This window comes from Apteryx mantelli, chromosome 15, assembly GCF_036417845.1.
Source record: "Apteryx mantelli isolate bAptMan1 chromosome 15, bAptMan1.hap1, whole genome shotgun sequence".
NCBI lineage: Eukaryota > Metazoa > Chordata > Aves > Apterygiformes > Apterygidae > Apteryx > Apteryx mantelli.
In genome coordinates, this window is record NC_089992.1 from 1329034 (window position 1) to 1340714 (window position 11681).

Below are 11681 nucleotides of genomic sequence, written 5' to 3' on the forward strand. Positions count from 1 at the left end.
ATACTTATTTAATACTATGGGCCTGACTTGAAATTGTGAAACTGGAAAATGTTCTAGCTGGTGAGCTATTATAGGAAAATACTAGAAATGACAAAAATGAGTGGTGAGGCATGATATTAAAGCTACCAGTGGATGGCTTGAAATTGGAGAGGACGTTATTCTCTAGGCTTGAAAGCTACAGCAAGGACAGGGCTGACTGTGGGTGGGCTCATGTGAGTTGTTTCACATTCTGAAAAGCTTGAGTTTTAGCTTGAGAGTAAACTAAGTGACAGCAGGCCTTTCTTTCTCTGTTTCTGGGCGGTCTCTGCTGTGAGGTGAACGCCTGAAGATGCAGGCTGCCATTGGCAGTGCCTGGGTTGGGGGTACTGAAGACCTGTCGAGTACGTTCAAGGATCTGGCATCCCGCATCTCTCGGAGGATGCGGTGTTGGTGGCTTGTGTGATGGGGAAAGGAAGCATTGCTATTAGTGTGGGAAAGCTGGAAAAGCGTGGAAATTCTCAACTGAATCTTATGGAGAAACACACCCGGGGTAACATGTGAAGAAATAATGAAGTCTTCTGTTTCTTTTCGTAAGAAATGGAAGTGCATATACTTCTTGCCTCTTACAATAGTTGCATATTTCAAATACAAAGTGAAAATTGGTCCAGAATATTGTGCTTTCCCTCAGAGGGGACTGCTGAAAGGATACTAATGCTAGTATTTGACATTGAATGGAAACAGCTAGAAAACAAATCAGTCTGCAATCTTGCAGTGCACTTGGCTGAGGCAGAAGCCTGGCGGGCTGAATTGCTTGGAGATGCATTCTTTACTGGTCTTGGTGCTTGATGAAGCCCAGACCTCTCCTATCTGACAGCAGTTTTGTGTCCCAGTGTGCAAATTGCCTCACATCTACTAATTCATCTCGCAGCAGTGTGTTGCCCACACCTTTTAATGGGGAGAAGTTTGAAGAACAGATTATGGTTTGAGAGGGGGGGAAGAAAGCATACTGACAAGGAGGGAACTGTCTGATCTCGTATACCCTTAATGAGACCATATATCTAGGAGAGCAATTAGTTGCTGCTGGATGGACAAGAAACTGAGCTTTTGCAGTGGGTTGTAAGAGGAAGTGTTTGGCTGCAGAAGTACAAAATTAAAGATAATGGATGCAAGAACATAAACGCTGATTTTACAGGAGCTAGGAACTGCAACATCAGCTTCAGTAGGGCTAGGTTTTTCAGATGGTGATGTATTTATGTTGTGTTCTGCCTAGTAAAATTTTGAAGACCTTGTCTACTTGTTAGGGCTCCTGGGCTATTAGCAGTTTGCTTTCATCTGAAGCTTCAACAGAATTGTCAGATTCCTGTAAATCCAAATAAACAATGACAGCCTGTACATGTCTCGGCTCTGGAGTCTGACATGCTCTGAAGTTGTTGGACTTTCTCTGGAGTTCCTCTCTTGGTACCTTCTGCACCTACAAGGCAGGGGAGTGATGCCCCCACCATCATGTGGAAAACATGGGACCCCTGGTATTCGTGCGTAGTTCTGTGCGAGAAACCTGAGGCAGAAATACAGTAACCCTATCCCAGCAGCTTATTCCAGCTTCTGGCAGTTAAGGGTCTTTTTCTTGCTAAAAGTAAAGAAAATTAGTGGGACACTTAAGTAATGGTGTGCTGTGATGTTGGAGTGTGTTGGGTGGTGCGTGTGTGGTGTGGTGTGGTTTTTTTTTTGGTAAAATGGAAGAACTTGCAGGTGGTCAGGGTGGGGGAGAGCAGGGTCTGAGAAAACAGTAAGGGTTCTCTTAGGATTTCAGATTTGCCTGGGGAGGGCGATGAAAGTACAAAAATGCATAAATTCATTTGGGCAGCTTTGAAGGATCCTGGCAGGAGGCTTTTGCTGGTTTTCTCCTCTGAATGAGAATATGAAAAAAGACTACTTGAGGGGAAAGGAGGGTACAGTTTGCCCTTGGACAGGAGAGGGGGCTCTTGAAACTACCTGATCATCCCCTGTGTCTTGATGGCAAGAGGGTGAGAGCTGCTGGTGGGTGGAAGGATGGACAATTGCTCCCCCCTCTGAGAGGAGCCTTGAGGAAGGAGAACAAGTTTGCTGCTGTAGGCCTTCTGCTTAAAGACTTGCCCAACTGAGAGGCTGAGGACTTGCTGATCAGATTGATCTGATTTCCCCGTCTGCTCTTCTGGTTTGTCTGAGGGGGAGCAGGTGCCCTGCCTGTCCCGGGAGCCCCAGACCGTGCGCCAGCAGAGGTGGGTGACCTTGGGTGCTGGAGGCAGGGTCCTGGCAGGCACCGGGCAGCATTGCAAAGGCTGACCCTTCCCAGGAAGGCTGCAGCTTCAGAAGAGCCTCAGAATGACTGTGAAAGGCTCTTCTGTTTGCAATGCAAAACAAAAGAGCTTTCACCTTTTTATTTCTTAGCAACATGTAAAAGTCAAATGCTATGGGGAGTGGTGGTAGGAAAGACTGTGCTTCACCTGTGGCTGGTCAAGGCTGTGCCACCCTGTGAATAGGCTGAACTGGGGCATCGGACAGGCTTGTTCTGCAGGTGACAGAGGCTCGGTCCTGGAGGGGAAGTACTGTGCGTTGCTCAGGAGTTGCTGTGCAAGGGATGTTGGAGCGGAGGGCTAGGGGAGGGGAGGAGGGTGTGTGACACTGCATGGGAGCTCTCCAGCTGGGTGTTTAATTTCACTGCAAATGCTACACAATACTTAATCTGCTTATTATCTCGAGCTGTTCTAGGGCAAAGAAGTCTGGGGATAAGGAAGGAGAAAGTTATAGCTTTAAAATGATTGGTGCTTCTACTGATCACCAGCTGCAGATTACTCTTGTTCCACTTAATAGATTCTTCCTTTGAAGCTCAGTCAAGGATGTATGCAGGCCTTCAGTGCCATCCTTGCCAGAAATGTGACCTTGACAGCCTAAGTGACGTTACTGGGGGCAAGCACTCCCCCCCCCCCCCCCCCCAAATCCACACACCTCCCTCGCAGAACATTCCACTGGCTGATGGCTTCCTTCTGGCTTTCTGTAGAGCATGTGATTTAAAAACTCAGGTCACCTTTGCAGTATCTCAAATGCAATTGATGGGGAATCCAGGGACACATTTTAAAGTAAATTACATGGAACAAATAAACCAATCTGCTTGCAAAGTGCTCTTGTGCCTTTGAAAACACTGGTGTGACTAGCTGCAGGGTTTTTATTTTTTTAAGGGTATTTTTATTCACTCTAATTGAGTTGACCTTAAGCAAACAAACAAAAAAACCCTCAGTGATGTGGGTGTCAGTTTAGATGTCTACTTTTAGTCTATGCCAGCCTGCTCAAAGAGCCACAGTAGTAAGGACATTGCAATTGCTTTCTTGGAAAAGGCTGTCTGCTGTAACCCAGGATCTGAATGCCGGTGGCAGCTAGTACCTACTGGCACGCAACTATGTTGTTGTGCGTTTGGTGAAGAGCAAGGAAGGGAAAGTCTCTTTAGGGCCACTTCTGGCAATTGTCCCTTTGCTAGCCTGGAAGGGAGGAAAGCCTATGAGAGGTGTTCTGCTCGGGGCACCCTGATCTGCTGTCTTATGTCGTCCTACCTCTTAAATCTAACGAAGCTCTTAGCCCCCTTGTTCTGGGGCAGAGCGTTCCGCTGCTCAGTAATGCACGTGCTCGTTACTGAATCCTCCTGGGATTAGCAAAATTCATGGCGATAGCTTTGTGCTGTAGGCCGTGTTCCCAGTGTTTCAGGCTGTGGGTTAGTGATCATTAACGCTGTGTCTGTGTGCCATCAGATCACCTGGCAGTACAAATTTGTCTAGCTCAAGCATGATACTGTGATCATATTTGTCAGATTAGCTAGGACAGGCAGTACTGAGCTTGTGCTGGCTTTGTGGTTTCTGTGCCAGCTGTGGGATAACAGATGGTGCCTGCTCTGGCATAACCTCTTCTCTGCAATCAGATCAAGTTAGGCTGAGGACAGAGGTTACCTGATCTGGCGCAGAGCCTGCCAGGGCAAAGTTAATGTGCCAATGCTTTTGGAATGCGTTTGAACTGGCTCAGGGAGCTTATACTGGATCAGCACTTTGGGGCTATGTGCTTATGACGTGTTTCCATCCCTTATCAGGCACCTCAGAACTAAAGCTGTTAAGAGGGTCTCCAGTGCAGCCCATCTCTGGCTGGTGTTGCACGCTGGTTTTATTCCTCTTTTCCTGGAGCTGAGTTGGAGATGGCATTTCCCACCACCACAGATCTGGCTTGCTGCTGCTTTTCCATACTGCTGTTTGTGAGCAAGTGCTGCTGAGCCAAGTAGTTTCTGTAGGACATGGCAAAAGCCAATCTGACCACATGATTATTCGGATGAGATTTCTGTATGCTAATGGGGAATTAGGTTCTCAGCTCAGTCACTGGGAACAGGAGGAGGCTAGGGAGAGAGAGGGCAAGGCTGTACAGTTTTCTAGGTAAAACAAAGGACCAAAAAGGGCTCTAGACCCTGGCTGGCAACCTTCCTGCTATTCCAGCAGGTGAGTGCTGGACCAAGGAGGGAGAGGTAAGGCATCTTGCTTGCCGTGTCAAGGTTCCTATCACACATCTCTGAAAGGTGCATATGTTCCCTTGTTCATTTCGAATACAGTTCACTGAAATGTACTTACGCAGATCCTGCCCTCGGCGTCCAGTGGAGACATTGTCCTGCCAACGTTTTGCCCTGTGGCTCCGAGGTTACCTCTGCCTGCGGGACAGCTTTATGTCGGCTGTATTTCCTAACCGACGTCATTCATGCTGCACTGTTTGGCAAGTCATAAAGAAAAAAGTTTCATGGGGGAAGGAGAGAACTGGCAGGAGAAGACTTTAGCTCTCCCCTTGATGCTTGCACAGGGATGTGTTTTTGTATCTTCTAGTGTAATCCCACCTCAAGCAGGAGATGTTTTGGTACTTCTGTTTAAGTAAAGATCCCTGGGAGAAGCTGAAAGTGTTGCAGATAATAGGGGTTTTTTTTTTCCCCTCCCTGGTTTGCAGAAAGTAAAACTTGGTCTGTGCTCCTTTGGAACAGTTTAATGCTCACACTGCCAGGTTTTTACAGTCTGGGCTGCTACCCTGTGCTACTATTGAACCCGCAATCTAATATGTTACCCCAAATTATTCAGCCATCAAAAGATACCTGAAAGCTCTATGTTAATACTGTGTTTGAAGAAAGCTGTTTTGATTCATTAATTACAGGTCATGGAGTTCAGAATAAGGGAAGGCCTGGCTATGTAGCCTATTTCCTAGTTTATAAGCTTCTGAAATTGGCCTGGTGGTTTGAAGCACTGTAAGTATTGCCTAATATGATTATCAGACAAATGCCAAGACAGCGTCCTGACTTAGTCTGATATCCAGGATGAATGACTAAAAAGGAATGCTGTTAGGCATAAGAAGTTATGTAGGAAGAAAAATGCATTCTGTATTGTGTATTCTGTACAGCTGGTCAAAGGTATTGTGAAAAGAGGTGTTTCTCTGAGCATTTATGGGGTCTTCCCCCCCTCCCCCTTCAAAACTTCCTATGAGTCTGTTTGCTATGGAAATGTTGCATGGTCTGAAGAGAAAGAGATGGAGAAGAAGTGGGAAACTGTTGGATTCTTTTAAAAGAAATAAGTAACTCTAAAGCTTCCATCAAAATGCAGATTTCCATAAGTAGCAGTTAGGGAAGGAAGGACTTTCAAATACTTTTGATTAGGGGAAGACACTGCAACTAATTCTGATTTAAATGGAGTTTGTCCTACTCTGATATGCTTGCATTTCATTTAAAAAAAAAAAAAAAAAAAAAAAGGTAGTGGCATACTGACTTTGAAGAAGCAGAGCTGCTCAGGCCTGCAAGAGACCTGGTGCTTTGGGTTTGCTCATGACTTTTAACATTTGGCATGTACTTAACAGCTGAATTGTACGTGCTCAGACATGCTCCCTGAGACCAGGATTTGGACTCCCTCAAACCCTGGAAATACTCATGGGAGAAAATCCAAAGGCTAAAGGCCTGAGTTCTATTCAATAAACTCCTTAAAGCTCAGATTAAACCTCCCTGAACTCTATTCTGTATACTGTTTTCATTTGGATGTTTCACATGTGTAATTTTTTTCTCTCTGCCTGCATGGGGAGAGCTTATGAGGGATGTCTTTTGCAAGAGCTGTTCAAAACGCATCACGTTTGCCAATGCAAATAGCTCGGACAGACCCCTGGCAGGGTTTGGATTATGGCAAGCCTGGCACAGGCCCTGGTGCTCACTGGCCAAGGTGGTGATCTCTTTTGCAGCAAGAACAGGTTAGATGCCTTTGGCTGCTTCTAGGAGGAGGTCATTCCACTAAACTGCGCTGCGTGGGTGGTTCTGGTACTCCTCACTTCTGGCCTGAACTGATTCACTGTTTGTTTTGTGATTGTTTTGCTCTTGTACCAATGTTGTCCTGCAGCTTAGATGTTGTTCTTCATCCTCAGTGTTTACTGCCTTCACACCTCTGTGCTCTTTAATAGCAGTCTGGTGCTCTTTGAGATTCTTTTAGACTTGTGAAACCTTTTTTTCTTTTTTCTCTCCCTGGGAAGTGGCGGTGACTCTAGACTTTCTTCTGTGCCTTGAGCACACTCTTAACCTGCTCTCTTAACTCAAGACTCAATCCCAGACTGATTCTTGAAGGACACCAATGTGTGCTGGGGAGGAGTCTGGTACAGTGACTTTCAAGCCTCCTCTCTGCTCTTGTGCTGGTTCTTTACCCTACCTTTTCCGCTGTATCTAGGTAGCTCCCTGGGGTATGGCATCAAGTGCCTTCTGGAAGAAGAGCTGAGACTCGCCACGTTCTTTGTATGGAAAGTCAGTGCTCTTATCAAAGAAAACTATTGGGACAGCTTTGCACAACCTGCTCAGGACAAAGCTCTTTGGATGGTTTCATTCCGCTTCCCCATTTGTCTCCATCATGTCAACTGTTCTTCAAAACTTACTCTGAAGCATCACTCAGGGATTGCCCTAACCTCAGTACTTTTCCTCATGCTGTCACTTGTGGGTTTTACTGTGTATGCTGGGCATCAGAAATTAAAAAGTAATTAAAAACCCAAATGCCTGAATTCTGTAATCTGCTTTGGAATCTGACGAGCAGCAGATGGCTCGGTGCTCTTTACGAGCACCCATCATCTGCATAGCAAGGCATAACTACGTCATGTTGTTCAACAAGCCACAGAAAATTATACTTTAATCCAACCTTGCTTCCCCCTTCTTCCTCCCACCAGTTCACCCCCACTGTGATTTGTTGTTTCACTCAGTAGCTTGCCATAATGCAGTTAGTCCTGCCTGCCTCTGATTGGAAACACAAGACATGGCTTCATTACAAACTCCATGGCTTCCCCCTACACTTAACATACCGTACAAATTGTTTGCTCAACTTTGGCATCTTGCCTCAGAGGAATTTTTGTCATTTTAAGGTTTTAAAATGGCTATTTGAACCACTCACAATTGTAAATAATAGGCTATTAGTTTATAAGAGACATGCTTGCTGGCATTTCAAAACCCTCCGAGGGCTCACGCTGTCTTGGAGACCCTATAATGCCTATGGAATAGAGCGCTGTTAGAAAGAAACCCCAAAACACTGCCCTGGGAAAATTCACTTATAGAAAATAAGTGAAATGAATAGACCTTCTTAGCCACATGTTACTCATTTTCTTTTTATTGCTTTAACATGTCTTCACTGGAACATGTTACCACTGGAGGCCGCTGGTGCCAGCTGTACACCTGGCCCATGCTGGAAGAAACAAAGTTTGGCCTTTCATCTTTTCTGCCTTCTGTTATGATTGGAACCAAGGATTGGCCCCAGATCAGACAAAGGGTGAGCTGAAAACCTCTAAAAGCCAGCTCTGAGGATGGAAGCCTTATATGGGTGGGTTTTTTCTTCCCCTTTGGCGGTGGGGGAACTCTTGTATCAAGTTTATGTACAGGCAAAAGCAGGAAACAATCTCGTACAATATGGCAAACAGAGCTAACTGGCAGCCAGGCCAAGGGCTGTAAATTATTATTTTAATTTCTTGGTTTATGGTTTTTGTTGACTCTAGATCAATAGGAAAAAGGTGCATTTGAGCCATGTTTAATTAAAAGGCTGATGTGATTAGGCTTTAGTGAAGGACTGAGAGAAGTGTGAAGAGGATGTGTTTGGAACAAGATGCTAGTTTTCAGTGTGAAGAATGTTTTCCTCTCTTTGTTAGGTTAGTTGCTCATGTTTTCTAGAGGCCACATTTCTCAAGGAGCTGTGAGAGAAACCTGACTGCAGTGCAGCATGGCTTGCAAAGTTTTCTTCTAGACTGTTCTGCATTTGCATTCTCGCATCCCTAGCCAGTGGAACTTGTTTCCCATAAAATAAAAAGACAGTGTATTTTAGTGGAATCATCTGCTTATTTTAAATTAATTTCAACTTCACCCTAAACTCAGGACATTTTCCCCATAGTACTGAGAACATTAGCATTTTGCACCGAACAGGTGCAGCAACATTTCTCTTTCTAAAGAATTTTCAGGATGAAATGCACATCTGTAACAAAGCTTGTATTTTCCTGCTCATCACCCTCAGACATGGCCATTATTACACATATGTATTAAAATTGAGGCCTAGTTTATGTTCTGTAATCCTTAGGAGAATGACCCATTGCATGATGCTTGTTTGAAGTCTTAGCTAACCTTTAATCATTTGATGCTGGGTCTAGCATTTTTTTTTTTTGGTTCCCCCCCCCCCCCCCCCCCCCGGGGAAGAAAGTATATTTTGCAAAAACTTCTGTTCGGAAAGAAAATAAGCCAATCCTTCAGCGCTTCTCATTGTGCTGGGGATGTGGAATTCAAAACCTCTTGGGTGATGGTCTGTGGAATGAAGGCTTTTCTGTTTCCTTGCCTGAACTCTGCTTCTTGTAAAGCTGGTCTCCAGCATCAGAATAAAATTAAATGCTACTAAAGCTAATGTGTGATGGAGACTCAGGGCAGCTGAGCAGGATAGCTTGGTGCAGGTCTCAAATATGGAATTTCCTCAATACTAAGCTATGTTGAACTTCTACTTGAGGGGAGACTTAAAAGTGTCTAGAAAAGTAGAGGCACATAAACTAGAGATGTTAAGTCTTCAATACATTCTGTGATAAAATCAGAGCCAAAAGCTATTCGAAAGCATGAATGCTCTTCTTTTTCCCCTCTAATGGGAGGTGCTGCTTAACTGACATCAAACTGTTAAGTGAGTTAGCCTCTACCATGACAGTGCAGTGGAATTCCTCTTGCCTTCTCCCACCCAAGTATGTTGTATGTGAGCTTGAACTGATGCCTGTTCAAGTTGCTGGAAGAAGTCCCCCCGGCTTCCACTGGCTTTGGCTCAGAGCCTGAGGAGCTGAGAGCTGGTCTTCCTATCTTGTGTGGAAATCCTTGTGTGGTTTCACCGTCTGTGTGAGGTGGACAAGGACCCAGGTACCCTGGATCAGACCAGCCTTGCTGCACTTTTCTCCTGAGCAAACCAGGGCTTCTAGGATTTCTGACCTCCTGAATTCTTCTCCATCCCCTGCCAATGCTTGCTTTTCACCATAATTCCTTCCCTGTAACTATCACAGATGTGTTCTTCTCCAAAGAATAGGAAATCAACTCCTGTGCCTCCATCTGAAGTCTGATAACTGCTGGTAAATGGCTTTTTAAGCAGGGATTATGATAGGCAATGGCATAAGTGGAACAGCAGCTTGTGGGAGGGAGAGACAGGTACTTTTTGCCAGTGTTGGAAAGGTCATGCCCTCTTCATCTAAGAAACTGAACCCCACATCCCCTTTGGTATAGGGAAAGTTGTAAGGTCAAAGAGTGCAGAAGTGGGGCTGGGGCACTCATGGGATTCTCTAGAACAGCAGTGATGCTCCCTCAGCTGAACTACCTTATGTGTCCTGGTCTAGGTGGTGTCCAGAGGCTTGACCATGGTATGTACAGCTGGTGGACAGAGCGAAGGGAGGGTTACAGTGGCATGTTCTTCTCACCACCAAGTATAAATACTTGGTCATGTTCACTTGCAATTTGGATGTGGGGATAGAGACTAGTATTAGGAGGAAAAAAAAAAAATCATACTGGGCTTTATTTGGGGGAATTCAGGCTTTGTAAGTTGGTGCATTTTCTCCTAGTGGTGCTGGCTGAACCTCATGGAGCATCTTTCAGCCTCATCTTGTAAGCAGTGTCACGGACTTCCTTTGTCCTGCGAGCACTTCTACTGAACCCTTGTGAGATGGGCAGCATTGCCCATGTGTGTAAGAGCCTGTGGGATCGGATCTACAATTCTCTAATGTTCCCGGAAGTCCTCTTAAGCTCGCAGGCTTTGAAAGTGTTTACTTACCCTGTGGTGAAAGATCTGCATGGGCAGTCCTGGTTCTCTTATGGCAAAGGACCTCTCCACAGTAAGCTGAGAAGCTGGGAGACAGGCTCAGATTTTTGGACTTACTGAAGACAGGTTTTTGCTTTGGTTTCCAAATCCCTCTTTGCTTCAGCTTTCCATCTGTACACTGATGATAAAAGCACCACCATGTCTCTCTAGGGGCTTGCGAGGATAAACACGCTAGAGGTTTGTGAAATGCTGAATGCGATAGAAATTGGGAACGGCTAATGCCAAGAGATAGCTCTCTGCTGACATCTCTAAGCACAACGCTGCCCTTCTCATACATGCGCTCATTAGTTTCTTTTGTTTCCCTGAATGTGCTCAATGAAGTGATTCTTGTGTTAATAGGAGAGACTATTACACTGTATGCTGCAGCTTTCTTCTGTGCTGGCTATGCTCTGAATTATCAGGCATGTGCTATTCTTCTGTTTTAAAAAGAAAATTGTCAAGATCCCTTCTGCTTCCTGTGCATCCTTCACTTTTCCCTTCGTAGGTGGGGGGAAATGTAGGAGCCCTGTGGTGCAGGTGGCACTGCAGCCTGCAGATGGTGCCAGAGATGTGGACAAAAGCGAGCTCACTGGCACTGCACAGCCCTCTAGCCCACGCTCATCCGGGGAGTACTGTGCTCAGCTGCATGGAAGTAACACAAAGGTATCACAGGGAAGTAGTGGGAAATCAAAGAGGAAATCTGTACCAAAACAGTTTACAAAGTTCGGGGAAATTTTTTTTTACAGAGAAGTACTGCTTTACGTTGTTGAAAATACTATCTTGAAATAGGAGAAACATTGAAAACAAGACTAGGATGTGGAAAAGGCCCTCGCATTTTGTACGGGTGCTTTACATCTTCATTGTTCTTGGGCGTTGTCTGTTGTAATACCAGTAAGGTCTAGTCCTGGACCCTGCATGAGAGGTGAATGATGATGGATGCAAAGAAAGCGGCAAGCTTTACTCTTAAGTGCCCTCAAGTCAGGGCTGAGCTGTACTCAAGGCCTGGCTCCAAGCCCAGGCCCTCCTGCCAACTCTCGCTTCCCCGCAGTGCATCATGTACCACCTTGCACTTCAGATCAATAGTGGCTTTTGTGACCAGGGCTGTTCATTAGCTGCACATGACTGCTTGGGATTTGCGTTCTTTTCTTCCAGTTGTGATATTGTAAAGGAGAGTGTCTAAAGGAGATATGTCTGCCATCCACCTCGTGTGTGCCAGTTTCCTCGCGCACCAGGCTGCTTATCCATCCCCTCTGTTTCAGTTGTTCCCCAGGCATGTCTCCAGGTTCTGAATATCCTTGAAGACATTTTCATTAATCTCTCAATTTGAATGCTTAACAGTTTATAGCATCA